This window comes from Rutidosis leptorrhynchoides, chromosome 7, assembly GCF_046630445.1.
Source record: "Rutidosis leptorrhynchoides isolate AG116_Rl617_1_P2 chromosome 7, CSIRO_AGI_Rlap_v1, whole genome shotgun sequence".
Lineage (NCBI taxonomy): Eukaryota > Viridiplantae > Streptophyta > Magnoliopsida > Asterales > Asteraceae > Rutidosis > Rutidosis leptorrhynchoides.
The window spans coordinates 8,013,642-8,029,666 of record NC_092339.1 but is presented as its reverse complement, the minus strand read 5'-3'; the positions used below and the strand labels follow the sequence as shown (position 1 = coordinate 8,029,666).

The following is a 16,025-nucleotide window of genomic DNA, read 5'->3' as shown; positions in this document are numbered from 1 at the left end:
TGTTCCTTGTCAAATTAACTTTCTAACGATACAAGGTGCGAGTTCTAAGTGTTTACGGTTTGTGTTTTGCGTTTGTTTGGAAATTGATTAAGTCTTGAACAAGTGAAACAGACCAGGAACCAGGCCACGCCTGTTGGCGCGGCGCGACAGACTAGGCCGCGACGCGGCATAAGCCGGGTCCAGGATTCTGTTCCACTTGCTCATTTCACGTGAAATGTTTGGCATGCTACGGACCTCCAATTCACATGCAACTTGTTCTAACATGCATATATATGAATAATTAGCATAAAAAAATAGTTCGGGACCTGACCCGAACATGTTGACTTTTTCGTTGACTTTGACCCGACCAAAGTTTGACTTTTTGTCAAACTTGACCAAATGATTATGCAATCTTTCTAACATGATTCTATACTTGTATCTTGCATGAAACTTGACAAATTGATTCACATGCTACATAATCGAGTCGTAACGAGCCATAGGACTAATTGAATATCTTTGACCCTTCGTGACTATCGTTATTGATACAACCTATTTGTTTAGGTCAAGACTAGCATTGTTCTTTGCACACGTTACTTGTCGAAGTACTTATTTACTCTTGCCCTCAAGGTGAGATCATACTCCCACTTTTTACTCTTTTGAACTTACTTTTGGGATGAGAAAACATAAACGCTTCTTTTAACTAAGTGAACACAAGTACATGAAAACAAACATTCTACATACGAGTTTAGAACGAAAATCCTCAATTCGATTATCATTAGTTACACTTAACGGTGTAAGCAAGAACTTATGTTATATGGCCATATGGGTTTGACAAACCCTCATTCGGACGGTTCGCTACCGTTATTCGGATGAAATATATTTTCGGGAAACAGTGTATGTTCTAACACTATTGTGATGGGGTACTAATGAAGGAACGTTAAGCCTTGATAATTGAGTGCTCGTGAATATTAACTTTTAGAATGTATTACTATTTATAAATGTTGCAAATCTTGTGGTTCGACTTACTTTTACTCACTTACTTATTTAAACCTATGATTTCACCAACGTTTTCGTTGACAGATTTTCTATGTTTTTCTCAGGTCCTTGAACTTAGGTGATACATGCTTCCGCTCATTCTTTTTGATACTTGCTTTGGATGTCGAGTATACATGCATATGTGGAGCGTCTTTTGACTACTTTAAACTGTGTCGCACGTGTTTCATTTGCACTTTAAACATTGTTATGTAATAGTTATGGAAACTACTTTTGTAAACTTTGAAACATCCATACTTATGAAATGAATGCGACATATTTTCGGTCAAACGTTGTCTTAAAGACTTATGACCATGTAATGGGACCTACGTAGACGGCGCCGTCAAATGACGATTTGTCGGGGTCGCTACAACTAAGCCCACTCTTATCATTAATATAAAGCCCAACCTTTTTATTTTCTTTAAAAAAGGGCCGAATATAATTATCTGGTATCTCGTTATTAGACTCAAAATTAGGGATCGACTCTTCTCTTTTAGTCGTCCCCTGTGATTTTTGTAACCACCCGACTTTTTCGATTTACTTTTTGTGCTTTGTGCTTTCACGAAACTGCGTATTTTTGCGTACTGAGCTAGCTTATGCTCTAGGATCTTTAATCATGATTAATTACCTTCGTTAATGTCTTACTACATGCTATTAAGTGTGTGATCACTTAACTTGATCCCTGAATGCTTTTACGACCGTTGTTGCCGCTTATCGTTTTAAACGAGATACGTACTTGGTACACGTCAAACTTTTGTCGTAATTGGAATATTATGACTGCGTAAACTTGATTGTTATTTATTATAACAATTACTTGGCTTAAGAGCTTATTTATTTAAGCTTAGTGTTTATTAATGCTTACTAGTTAACTTAATGGACTTAACACCGTATTTAACTTTTCATGGCCCGACTTGTCTTTATGACGCACGTACATTACACGAATAATATTTTCAAATATTATTTACATTCATGATTAATTAATATTAATCATTTTTAATTAACTATGATTACTAGTTAATTACTTGGGCTTTATTTGGGTTAATTGTTACTTACTTGGACTTGGGCTTTTATCATTGGACATGGACTTGGAAGCCCACCTCACTCTCTTAATGGACTTGTTAGCCCATCTTTTATGCAAGTATTACATTAAAATGAAACTAGATTAGTTAAGTTATATGTAAAGACTAGTTTCATGTATACTTACACCATTCTCCAACACCATTTTACTTCAATACCACTTCTAGCTCACACCATTCTCCCACATATGAAAGTGCATTTGATTCCTTCCTTTTTTTTGTTGAAAACCGTCGGCCAAAGTGGTAGGAGGGAGGAGTTCAAGTTTATTTTTTTTGATTACTTATTCACTTGTTTCATTTCACTTTTACACACACTTCAAACTTACTTCTCTTTTCTCTCTTTTTCTCTCTCAAATATTGTAAGTAACAAGCTTCACTTTCTTTCTTTTTCTTTCATTAAAACCACCATCCATCATCATCATTTACTAGTTGTAGGTTGTTGTTACTTGTTGTTGTTTCTTGATTATGATTAAAGATCAAGTTTTCTAACTTGTATCTTCATGTAATCTTGGTTACTTCCATCTTTTGTTTGATGAAGAACCAAGAAAAAGAATCTAAAATTACTAGTTTATGGTTTTACATTTAAGTGTTTTCAAAATTTAAAGCTCATAAGTTTCATAATCATACTTGTGTTCATGTTTTGTAGACTTAAATCCTAAGATCCAAACTTTGATTTGAATCTTCCTAAGTATGAAACAAACATGAACATAATACTTGTACTTTAGTTATTTCTTTCTTTTGTAAGTACATTAAAGTTGTAATATTGTTATTTTGGTCAAGTATTACTAGTTAATCTTGATCTTATATTTCTTGGAACTAAAAGTTAACTTTGTAAGTTCAAGAACATGTAAGTAAAACTTTTTAATTATAACTTTGTACACTTATGTTAGATCTAGACTTTTGGGTCTAGGATCTTCAAGATCTAACTAAGAACTATGTACTACAACTTAAGATCTTGTTTATTTAGTTTACTTTCAAGTTTATAGCTTAATATTACTTTTATAACTCATGTATGTGTCGGATCTAAGATCTTGATGTAACTTTGGTTCATCAAACTACTTACAACCCTTAATTGATTTGTGCTACATATCTTAGACTTGCACTTGTGTTATGATAGTCAAAACTTGGTAAAGATGATGCAAACACATCAACGAGTTGTACACTTGAAGCTATAAGCATCAAGGATGAGAACCGTGATGAGCATCAATCACCAAAAACCCACCGGAACACCTTTCTTGCTGTTTTCTGGAACTTATCAATAACCTGGGCTACTGGAAAAGTTAATTTCCAGATATATGGGTTCAAGTAGATTATTTTTCGTTTAAGACTCGTCTTAATCCGAGTTACGGTTTAGGATTTATGGCCCTCCGAATGTCACTATGTCCTTTTAACGTTGTGCTGAAAATTCTGACATACTCGCACTTAAACCGTCACCACGGTCAAACGAAGACGAGTTTGGATCTGATTTTTGGGCAGAAACTAAGGGACTCATATACGGAGCCATGGCCACTGGTCTCACCTCAATTCAGTTTGTATAGAGGCCGTGGAGACTGAACGAAGTCAGCCTTTGTTTTAAACACTTTACTTGAACGAAACTTACTTTATACTTTTTGTTTGATGATGAATGATGATGACACTTAAGACCTAATTTACATACTTTTAAATCTTTGGGAACGATTTACTGACTTAGTAACTTTTGACTTAGGTTGAGGATCTTTTAGACAAACATACTTGCTTACTTTCCCGAATCAACTTTACTACTACTTTCCAGTGTGAGTTATAGCATCCCTTTTTACTTTAACTATTTTGGGACTGAGAATGCATGCGTGTTTTACGTTTTACATACTAGGCACGAGTACTTAAACTTTATATATGTGTGGGTTATACAACGGCATAAAGTTTCCCCTTAGCTCGGTAACGTTTAGTCATTGGTTTTTAAACCGGTGAACGCGAATCTTAGATATGGATCCATAGGGTTTGACATCCCTACTCGGGCTAGTCGCGCTAGCATTTAACGGGTGTTTAATACTTCATGAACATATGCACTCGCCAAGTGCACTTTTAGGGGGTATTATTATTACGTTAAGTTAGTTACCGAGTGCCCACGGTTGAACATATACTTTATCATACTGATTTGGATTACTGATTTAAACTGCTGGTTGAAGCACTAAAATATCGTGGCTTACATTACATTACTGTTATACTTAAACTATAGCTCACCAACATTCGTGTTGACGTTTTTTAAGCATGTTTTTCTCAGGTTCTTAAGGTTTGCTTGCTTCCGCTGTACTAGTCATGCTTTGTAGACACCCACTGCGCTTATTAGAGATGTCACCGCATGAAACGTTTATTTTGCATTCAAACTATGTTACTTTTGAAACGATGTATTCGTAACGACCTATGGGTCACATACTATTATCATTGCTTGCTATTCGTAGAAGCATACTTTTAGTTGTAAAACATTTGACATTGGTTATGACGTCACCTCTTTTCATGAATGCAAACTCCTTTTGAAACAACATATAGTATTTGACCTTGTAATGATCCTGTTGTTGATGATTCGTACACGATGGTTTTGTACGGGCCATCACATTTGGTATCAGAGCATTGGTTGTAGGGAATTAGGTTGCATTAGTGAGTCTAAGACCGACCCGAGTGGGATTCACTAATAGGACTAATCTACAACTTGCTAGTTTCCTTGTTTCTGCAGAACTTACTGCATATTACTGCTTGCTTTTACTGCTATATATCGTATACTGCTACTTGTTTACACTACTGCATGATATTATCTGCTTTCGATTGCATGCTATTGTGTTATATTACTGCATGTTACTGCTTACTACTACTGCATGCCACTACCTACTTCTACTGTTGTATGAACTTGTTGCATGCTACTGTTACCTTTTACTGCTATGTAAACCTGTTGTATGCTTCTGCTTATTCTTGCTACTGCATGCTACTATCTGCCTTTAGCATGTTACCTCAGTATGATACTGTCACTATTTCCATACTATGTACTGCTGTAGATGATCTAGGTTGCTGTAGTTGATATGCCTGATTACGCTCTTACTACATGTCTGCTATTCGCTGTACCGACTTGGAGAACTTATCCTTCCCAGTTCAGATGTTTTTATGAACTACTTTCCCACTCGTCTAACCCTAAGAACTAGTAATGTAATCCACCAGTTACTACTGTTCCACCGTTCCAGAGATCGAAACATTACTTCACGCAACCAGGGAGGAGTACCCCTCGGATTACACGCTCACTAAAGTTGATCCTCGGAGGAGGAGATATGTGAGGACTTGTCGGAATAATCGAACCCCGAGCTCACCCTAATTAGCCACGTACATCGTATGAACATTAGAAGGATGTTCAGTTTCTGCAAGTTGACTTGTATCCCGTACGCTTTCATGACCGTCACTTATCTCTTTCATTCTTCACCACTACTCGACGACCTAACGACACTTCTGTACTTAGGCCTTGGAGAAGTCGGGAAGACATCTCCCTTCGCAAGCTCATAGTGTCTTCCACTGAGGCTCAGCCATACCCAAGGACTTGGGAGTCGCCTCAAGACATATCGTATTACTACTTGCTACACGTACAACCCGACGCGAGACCCGGATTGAATTTATAGAAAGGAACCTAATGACATTACATGAATCCGAACCTTTGAAGAAACTTTGGGACATTTAGGCATTAACGCAAGACCTACAGAACCTACGCACCCACACCGAGAAACCGCGAGATTAATTATGTAAAATTTGTTTTGAGATAGCATAGCTAAAGCACCGTTAGATGAAATTGAGTATAACTGGAAGTGATCACGTTACATTGACCATATGGGGTAATACTGGAATGAACGTACGATTTAGTACAATATAATGACGCCAGGCCAGCGTGATTATATTGAAGTAAATCATGCAGAAGTTCCAATGTTACTACATGAGGAATATGGGGTGATCCAGGGAAAATTTTGGCAGGGATCACTTGACCATACGCATTATAGTCTGTTAAAGGTAGGGAAGGAATAACCACGTAGCCAAGATACTGTACAAGAGGGGCCTTGATTGCAGAATTTATAACCCGAAAATTTGTTATAGTTATCGACACCCTAGACATTTAAGGAAAAAGTTCTCAAATAGGAAAAACTTTGTACTGACTTGCGGTAGAGCAATCGTTATCTTAGTTATGGAAACTCGCATGGATCCCGATTTTAGTTAGGGTACGTTTCATCACAACGTTTTATTGTCTCAAGGTTGTTTAATACTGGAGCGATAGAAACCTTATATCTTAGTGTTATGACTAGTAAACCATTAACAACCATGAGAGTTAAATATCCTATAGGATAAGCTAATGGTAAGCTGGCAGAGATGGAGGAATAATTTAAGGTAGTACTTTAAGATTAACAGGTGGGTCATTTGGAGATGACCTCATATTAACCAAACTTGGAAGTTTTAATGTAGTAGTTGAAAAGGATTAGTTACCTATGCACAGGCATATGTTATTTGAGAAGATTAATAAAATTTTCACGGCAGTATAATAAGATTGGTTGGAATGAACCTTAAGATTAACCTAACACCCATCAATTTGGGGGAATTGGATGCAATAGTTGGGATGAACTTTAAGATTAACCTAATACTCATCAAGTTAGGAAGCTTGATGAAATAGTTGGAACGAACTGACTTTCAAGGATGAAAGCGAAAGATATTTATAGTGAGAAATTTTTTTGTATACCTCGCGTGAATGGCAAGCTAAAATCCATCTGGGTTCTTGTTGACCGCTTCACCAAATCTGCTCACTTTCTACCCACAAGAGAAACCGATACAATGGACAAACTTGCACAACGATACATAAAGGGAATTTTATCCCGTCATTTCAGCGATGACTACCCAAGAATCTTATTTGATACTAATTCTTACGTGACTCTAAACCCTCATTTATTCTGAGAGATTCCTTATTCGATGATAACCACACCTAGGGATGGCGATGGATACCCGATCTAGTGGATATCCATCGGATCCACCCGATTATTCGTGGATATGGATGATCTAAATGGATATGGATATGGATGTGGATGAAAAAATTTCATCCATGGATGAACCCGCTTTTACCCGAAATAACTAAATATATAAATTTATCACTCAAATTAGTATCATTTATGTAGTGATATTTCATTAATTATATTCATATTCGTCTTTCTTTATATTTCTCTAAAAATATAACTTTCTTCTTATATTTTGTTTTGTTTAAATAATCAAATGTATTTATCGTACTTTGGTGGTTTAAATGTGATTCCATGTAACTAAAAGTAAGCAACTTACATGTCGATATCTTTACACGTTCAATAGGTTATCTATTGGATATTTGTTATATAGATTAGTAAAATGTGACTTTCGGTCGCATAAACTATTAAAAATATTACTTTTGATCGTATATAGTGAATTACCGGTTATAATCGTTAAAAATAAAATAAATTTAAACGGATATGGATAATTATCCATTAACCCGCTTCACCCGACGAATATGAATATGGATGGATGAAAAGTAAAAAAAATTAATGGATATGGATATGGATACGGTCTCACCCGATCCATATCCGATCCATTGCCATCCCTAACCACACCATCATCCTTCTTACTTCGATATTAGTCATAACAGTTCGAAATTTTCCAAAATCAATGGGTGGTTCATTCTCATCCTCATACTCTCCCATTCGTATCTCACTTATAAGCAACAACTTTACACTTAAGCATTTTTGGTCAAAGGACTTGTGCCCTACTAATAGTCATCAACCACATTTAAATTCAACAGTTTTCATTACCTCGTAACATTTTTGCTCAAATATCACCTGAAATTTTCAAAAAAAAAAAAAAAATCTTTTAATCGATCCTCATCAATCATTTTCCAACTTGTAAACACCGAAACATGAAAATTTTGTTTGCCAAAAATTTTTCACCCACTATTTTACGGAATGATCCTCTTAAAGTTTTATAAAAGTAAATTTATTTTATCTGCAATTCATGCGAATTTTTAAAATCGTATCCGTTATATAAAATAAAGTAAATGATTACTTATTTTTTTGACAAATACATATGAAACTTTACTTTCACTTTTACAAATCAAATCTTATAATCAAAGGATATTATACTTTGAACGGTACGTGTTGTACATAACCCTAATTTACTAAGAACTTCGTTTCCTCTCTTACATTGTCACCATAAACAATTTCTATAAAACTTTCGTTGCTTATTATATAAAATTTTTCGTTGTTATCCGTATCCAAGTCATCATGAAGACTTTATAACCGTAGAAATCGAGAGATTCATGTGTATGTGATAAAGGCACTGACTACCATGTCATGAAAGGCCTTCGGGCATCCACTAACACTTAAACAATTCAAAATTATTGCGTTACCCCATGGATCTCATTCGTCACACCTGTTGGAACAATGCTCTTTCTTACATAACTCTAAGGCCTGACTTATTTCAAGATATTCTCTTTTAGTGATATTAGCACCATCAGCGTTCTGACTTTGATATTAGTCATAACCTGTTTGGCAGTTTGCAAAGTCAAGAAGCGATTAACTTCTCGTCCTCATGCTCTATCCTTCATACCTCACTTTTTAGCAACGGCTTCGCACGTGAACATTTTTGGCCCAAAGACTTACGTCCTAATAGTTATCAAAACTACATTTAATTCCTTAGTTTTCATTACTTAGTAACATGTCAACCGATGATTCAAATATTTTTCACTCGATCCTTTTCAACTCGTAACCTTTGAAATACGAAAAACTATGTTTATCAAAATTTTTACACGTTGTTTATTGGTGCGGTCCTCACAAGATTTACAGACAATGAAAGTACTAAAAACTTTTCTGTCACTTATACGATTTATAAAATCATATATGTATAAATTTATACTTACTTATTTTGATACTAAGTTATACCTTCAAATTATTTAAAAATCGCTCCCTTATCGAGTTATATAACTTAAGTCAAAATAGTTTTGTGCAAAATGGTACACGTTGTACCTATTTCTAAACTTACTAGGAACTTCGTTCCGTTTATGTTGTCACATCAAACGTTTAAAGGTTTTTCAAAACTTCCTTGGTTGATTTTATTAAAGGTTTTCGTATTAGACTACACCATGTATGGATCACACTTCTTCTCGCCCTCTGTTAGGGATGAAGCTTACTATTAAGATCTTTGTTAAAAACTCTTGAGCCACTTTGGATGGCAGTTTTATAAAAATTATTAGAAAATCTTTGCACCCATAAAATGTTCTGTTTAAAGCTAGACATGACAAAAACGCGGGCCGATAAATCAGTTTTCTGAGGTACACTCAGTAGTCACCCTATTATAGGAAAGGCACTAGGTGGATTTCTATTCTCAATACTTCATGATAAATCGCAACACCCTCGTAAACCTCATCTCTATGAATCAGTATGTTGAGATACAAGAATCATTTTTGGAGATTCTCTTCACTCAGAGTAAACATTTCTTTAGGACCAAGAGTTCACGTATCTTCTCATTCGCACACACCCTCTAACTACACGGATAAATTCAAAACGAACCGCTCGAAGAGTTCACTCTCGTTCAAAGATCACACCTTTCGTGCGATTCTCTTTCGGAAATGTAATGTAGGATACTTTGAGAATCTATGAATCTTGTTATCCTCTTGGAAGGGGACTGCTTAAAACATCTACGACACTGATGTGGTTACTCTACATATTTCTTCTTTCGTTGGTTGCAACTATCTGTTGTCCTAGTTAATGTTAACCCTAACTTCAACATGTAACTGGAAGGATAAAGTTACACTATGGAATCGTGTTTTCATTCCATCCAAGGATAAATACACATGCTGTATGTTAAACTGGGTGATATCTTTCATTGTTCGTTCAAACCATTCTGAAGGCACTATAAGTAATTATGGATTGCACACATTCTTAAGAATCGGGTTCTTTATGCCTATGGCCTCCCTCCGAAATCAAGGGGTTAGTAAAATCCGTGGCTAACACTATCTAGACATCAAATCGCATGGTTGTGATCACCATGTTTTCCATTCTACCTGTCAGTTTCGTATCGCAACATAATCGCTCAATGATTTAGATGAGTTTAGAAACATTCATGATGCATTTCACGCATTCAGCTTACTGAAGATGCCTGTAAGGCTAGCAACACCATCTTTCCTTTTGCAGATACATATTCAGATGACATACTTATGTTAATCAGAAACGAAATCAATTTGTTGATCTCTTAGGACAAGAGACTTAATTAATGGCATATACCTATTCGTACTTTCATACGCTGAAGTACCTTTCAAGGTAAATAACTCATTTCTGAGCCTACGAGTCTCACAGAACTTTGATACGCTCCTTCTTATTCAAATACGGTACCATTGTTGGTCACTCCTCAAAATTCCGGGACGAAATTTTCTTTAACATGTGGGTAATGTAACGACCCGACTTTTTCGATTTACTTTTTGTGCTTTGTGCTTTCACGAAACTGCGTATTTGTGCGTACTGAGCTAGCTTATGCTCTGGGATCTTTAATCATGATTAATTACCTTCGTTAATGTCTTACTACATGCTATTAAGTGTGTGATCACTTAACTTGATCCCTGAATGCTTTTACGACCGTTGTTGCCGCTTATCGTTTTAAACGAGATACGTACTTGGTACACGTCAAACTTTTGTCGTAATTGGAATATTATGACTGCGTAAACTTGATTGTTATTTATTATAACAATTACTTGGCTTAAGAGCTTATTTATTTAAGCTTAGTGTTTATTAATGCTTACTAGTTAACTTAATGGACTTAACACCGTATTTAACTTTTCATGGCCCGACTTGTCTTTGTGACGCACGTACATTACACGAATAATATTTTCAAATATTATTTACATTCATGATTAATTAATATTAATCATTTTTAATTAACTAAGATTACTAGTTAATTACTTGGGCTTTATTTGGGTTAATTGTTACTTACTTGGACTTGGGCTTTTATCATTGGACATGGACTTGGAAGCCCACCTCACTCTCTTAATGGACTTGTTAGCCCATCTTTTATGCAAGTATTACATTAAAATGAAACTAGATTAGTTAAGTTATATGTAAAGACTAGTTTCATGTATACTTACACCATTCTCCAACACCATTTTACTTCAATACCACTTCTAGCTCACACCATTCTCCCACATATGAAAGTGCATTTGATTCCTTCCTTTTTTTTGTTGAAAACCGTCTGCCAAAGTGGTAGGAGGGAGGAGTTCAAGTTTATTTTTTTTCATTACTTATTCACTTGTTTCATTTCACTTTTACACACACTTCAAACTTACTTCTCTTTTCTCTCTTTTTCTCTCTCAAATATTGTAAGTAACAAGCTTCACTTTCTTTCTTTTTCTTCCATTAAAACCACCATCCATCATCATCATTTACTAGTTGTAGGTTGTTGTTACTTGTTGTTGTTTCTTGATTATGATTAAAGATCGAGTTTTCTAACTTGTATCTTCATGTAATCTTGGTTACTTCCATCTTTTGTTTGATGAAGAACCAAGAACAAGAATCTAAACTTACTAGTTTATGGTTCTACATTTAAGTGTTTTCAAGATTTAAAGCTCATAAGTTTCATAATCATACTTGTGTTCATGTTTTGTAGACTTAAATCCTAAGATTTAAACTTTGATTTGAATCTTTCTAAGTATGAAACAGACATGAACATAATACTTGTACTTTAGTTATTTCTTTCTTTGTAAGTACATTAAAGTTGTAATATTGTTATTTTGGTCAAGTATTACTAGTTAATCTTGATCTCATATTTCTTGGAACTAAAAGTTAACTTTGTAAGTTCAAGAACATGTAAGTAAAACTTTTTAATTATAACTTTGTACACTTATGTTAGATCTAGACTTTTGGGTCTAGGATCTTCAAGATCTAACTAAGAACTATGTTCTACAACTTCAGATCTTGTTCATTTAGTTTACTTTCAAGTTTATAGCTTAATATTACTTTATAACTCATGTATGTGTCGCATCTAAGATCTTGATGTAACTTTGGTTCATCAAACTACTTACAACCCTTAATTGAGTTGTGCTACATATCTTAGACTTGCACTTATGTTATGATGGTCAAAACTTGGTAAAGATGATGCAAACACATCAACGTGTTGTACATTTGAAGCTATAAACATCAAGGATGAGAACCGTGATGAGCATCAATCACCAAGAACCCACCGGAACACCTTTCTTGCTGTTTTCTGGAACTTACCAGTAACCTGGGCTACTGGAAAAGTTAATTTCCAGATAGATGGGTTCGAGTAGATGATTTTTCGTTTAAGACTCGTCTTAATCCGAGTTACGTTTTATGATTTATGGCCCTCCGAATGTCACTATGTCCTTTTAACGTTGTGCTGAAAATTCTGACCTACTCGTACTTAAACCGTCGCCACGGTCAAACGAAGACGAGTTTGGATCTGATTTTTGGGAAGCAACTAAGGGACTCATATACGGAGCCATGGCCACTGGTCTCACCTCAATTCAGTTTGTATAGAGGCCGTGGCGACTGAACGAAATCAGCCTTTGTTTTAAATACTTTACTAGAACGAAACTTACTTTATATTTTTTGTTTGATGATGAATGATGATGACACTTAAGACCTAATTTACATACTTTTAAACCTTTGGGAACGATTTACTGACTTAGTAACTTTTGACTTAGGTTGAGGACCTTTTGGACAAACATACTTGCTTACTTTCCCGAATCAACTTTACTACTACTTTCCACTGTGAGTTATAGCATCCCTTTTTACTTTAACTATTTTGGGACTGAGAATGCATGCGTGTTTTACGTTTTACATACTAGGCACGAGTACTTAAACTTTATATATGTGTGGGTTATACAACGGCATAAAGTTTCCCCTTAGCTCGGTAACGTTTAGTCATTGGTTTTTGAACCGGTGAACGCGAATCTTAGATATGGATCCATAGGGTTTGACATCCCCACTCGAGATAGTCGCGCTAGCATTTAACGGGTGTTTAATACTTCGTGAACATACGCACTCGCAAGTGCACTTTTAGAGGGTATTATTATTACGTTAAGTTAGTTACCGAGTGCCCACGGTTGAACATATACTTTATCATACTGATTTGGATTACTGATTTAAACTGCTGGTTGAAGCACTAAAATCTCGTGGCCTACATTACATTACTGTTATACTTAAACTATAGCTCACCAACATTCGTGTTGACATTTTTCAAGCATGTTTTTCTCAGGTGCTTAAGGTTTGCTTGCTTCCGCTGTACTGGTCATGCTTTGTAGACACCCTCTGCGCTTATTAGAGATGTCACCGCATGAAACGTTTATTTTGCATTCAAACTATGTTACTTTGAAACGATGTATTTGTAACGACCTATGGGTCACAACTATTATCATTGCTTGCTATTCGTAGAAGCATACTTTTGGTTGTAAAATATTTGACGTTGGTTATGACGTCACCTCTTTTCATGAATGCAAACTCCTTTTGAAACAACATATAGTATTTGACCTTGTAATGATCCCGTTGTTGATGATTCGTACACGACGGTTTTGTATGGGGCATCACAATTTTGATTCCTCTTCTTCATTTGTTTCATGAAGAGAATGGAATCGATTAGATTTACAAACAACACGATTTGGGTTCTGTAACTTCATCATTTTTTGGTTTAAGGTTTTCTTTCCCACCCTTTTTCCTGATTTAGTCGATTGAGAAATTAGATTGGGATTTATCCCTTCTTCTTTCATTAGATCTTGTAAGCAATCGAAGCTATTGTAAAGTCTGGTTGAGTTATAGTGATTAGGGTTTACTCTAATTACTTTAATCGGTTGTTGTAATTTAGGGTTTGAAGGTTTAACCTTCACCCATTCGGTCGATTTTTGAGGTAAATTAAAGTTTGAGATACCTCTTGTTGCTTTCTGAGTTGACCAATTGTTGGGTTTTGAGTTGCCGCCGTTGTCGGTAACCTGATGGTGGCCGTCGGCTGCTTCTGCTACCGTGGTTACCACTTTGCCTCGTTTATGCTTTCTCCACCATTCGGGGTAACCAATTAGCTCAAAGCATTGGATGATTGTGTGATGTAGCTTACCACAATAAACACAGCTTAGCTGTTGTGGTGGTCTGTGGTGGTTTATGAAGGCGGTTTCGGTTCTGGTAATGATTGAAGGATGACAGAGTACGTCCAGGTAACTCCGTTCATCATTTTTTAAGCTGCCGTCTAAGATTGACATGGCAACCTGATTTTCTGGGCTACCGTCGATCTTAGACATGGTAGCTATGGATTTGGTAGATGATTGAGACATAAAAACGAGTATCTTGATTAATGAATCGATACCGTTAGCTCTGATACCATGTTGAGTTGTAAGAATTAAATAATTGTAATGATTGGTTTTTGATTATATGCTGAATTGATACAATTGTTATTGAGTTCTTACAATTTACAAGTGTTCTTATATAAACTAAACATTGCAACAGCTATTTCTACATTTGGTATGGCTCCAATTAACTTTTGGAACTACCAAAACAAATAAGGAAAGTGTTGCATATCAGCCTGCTTTTTAGCCGTTTGATTGTTTTGACTTGGCAGACATGTGAAATTCTATTTGAGGAAATGATGGACTTATCTTCAGATCCCAAAGTCAACTTACCATAAAAGGTAAGTTGACTAATTCTGTTTCTGCATTCTAACACAGAATGCACCGTACCTCGCAGCCAATCAACGGTTAAATGTTGCAGATGCAGTGATGAATGTATTAAATAATTCAACCTACAAAACTCAAACAACTAAGAAAATACTAATTCAATCACCTGATGGCGGGGTTCTCAAATTTTTGAAACCGTACATCAACAGGCTTGAACTTGTTTATGAAGTTAACGAGAACATTCGTGATGCCTTAAACTCATCCATCTTAGATATTAGTAAGATGGCTAATTCTGTTGTCATCGGTAAACAATCCGTCTTCCCTCGCAATCAAGGATTTCTTCTTGGTCAAACTAATGTTGGCAGAAGCTTCAGGCATTTAAGCTCCCTGTATATGTACAGATAATGACTAACGAGTTCGTTTCACAGCCATATGACTTTTTTTAGACCCGTAAGTTGAAATAAACTCGTATGTAGTAGGAGCTAATGTCGATGGTGTCGTTACAGATTATCCAGCTACTCCAGACAGATACACAGAGGTCAGTTTATTCTATCATTAAACTCGTTTAGTATTAGTTTAATTATAGTTATATAGTTATATATGTGAACAGTCAGGCTAAATAAATATTGGCAAAATGAATACAGGTAACCGGTGTTTAAAGTTACCAGAAGATCAGATACCAATGTATATGGCTCCAGTTCAAGCCGAAAAGTTAGTAGAAGAACTCATGTTAAAAGAAGCGAGACCGCCATTCGAGGCTCCCTACCCGGTCCTAACCCCTGATGACGTGGCTGATGGACCTATCCCACCTGTCACAAAACGTTCATCTCCACCTACTGATAATTCCACATCACCTTCTTCTACCCCATCAAGTGGTCAACCACATAAAAGCAGCCTTTGGATTCTGTTTTCTTGGTTGGCCGTTATCTTTGTTAGTTTTCTCGTGGTTTAAAAAACAATTTAATCATGTGTATCCTGATACGGTCTATTCGAGTCGACCGCTAACTCCTAGGATAAAGCCGATTCGAGATGGCGAGTCTCCAAAGAAAACAAGAGAGAAACAGACTTTTGGATTAAACCAATCTTTCATTCATCATTTAAAACAAAACAATACATACGTATTTATACTAATAAGAAATACGGTTCTTCTTGCTAACATAATGAAACTACCACTAACTAGCAATAAGGTAAATGGAAGTTTATATCCAAGTACATGGCAACGTAAATGCATGCATATGAGGAACATGGATGACTACTGTAAACGT

At 35.8% G+C, this 16,025-nt stretch overlaps 1 pseudogene; it reads left to right on the top strand.

The window, feature by feature from the left end:
- LOC139858902 (glycerophosphodiester phosphodiesterase GDPDL3-like) overlaps nt 1–15,712 on the top strand; it is a 43,069-nt pseudogene extending 27,357 nt beyond the window's left edge.
- The last annotated feature ends 313 nt before the right edge of the window (nt 15,713–16,025 follow it).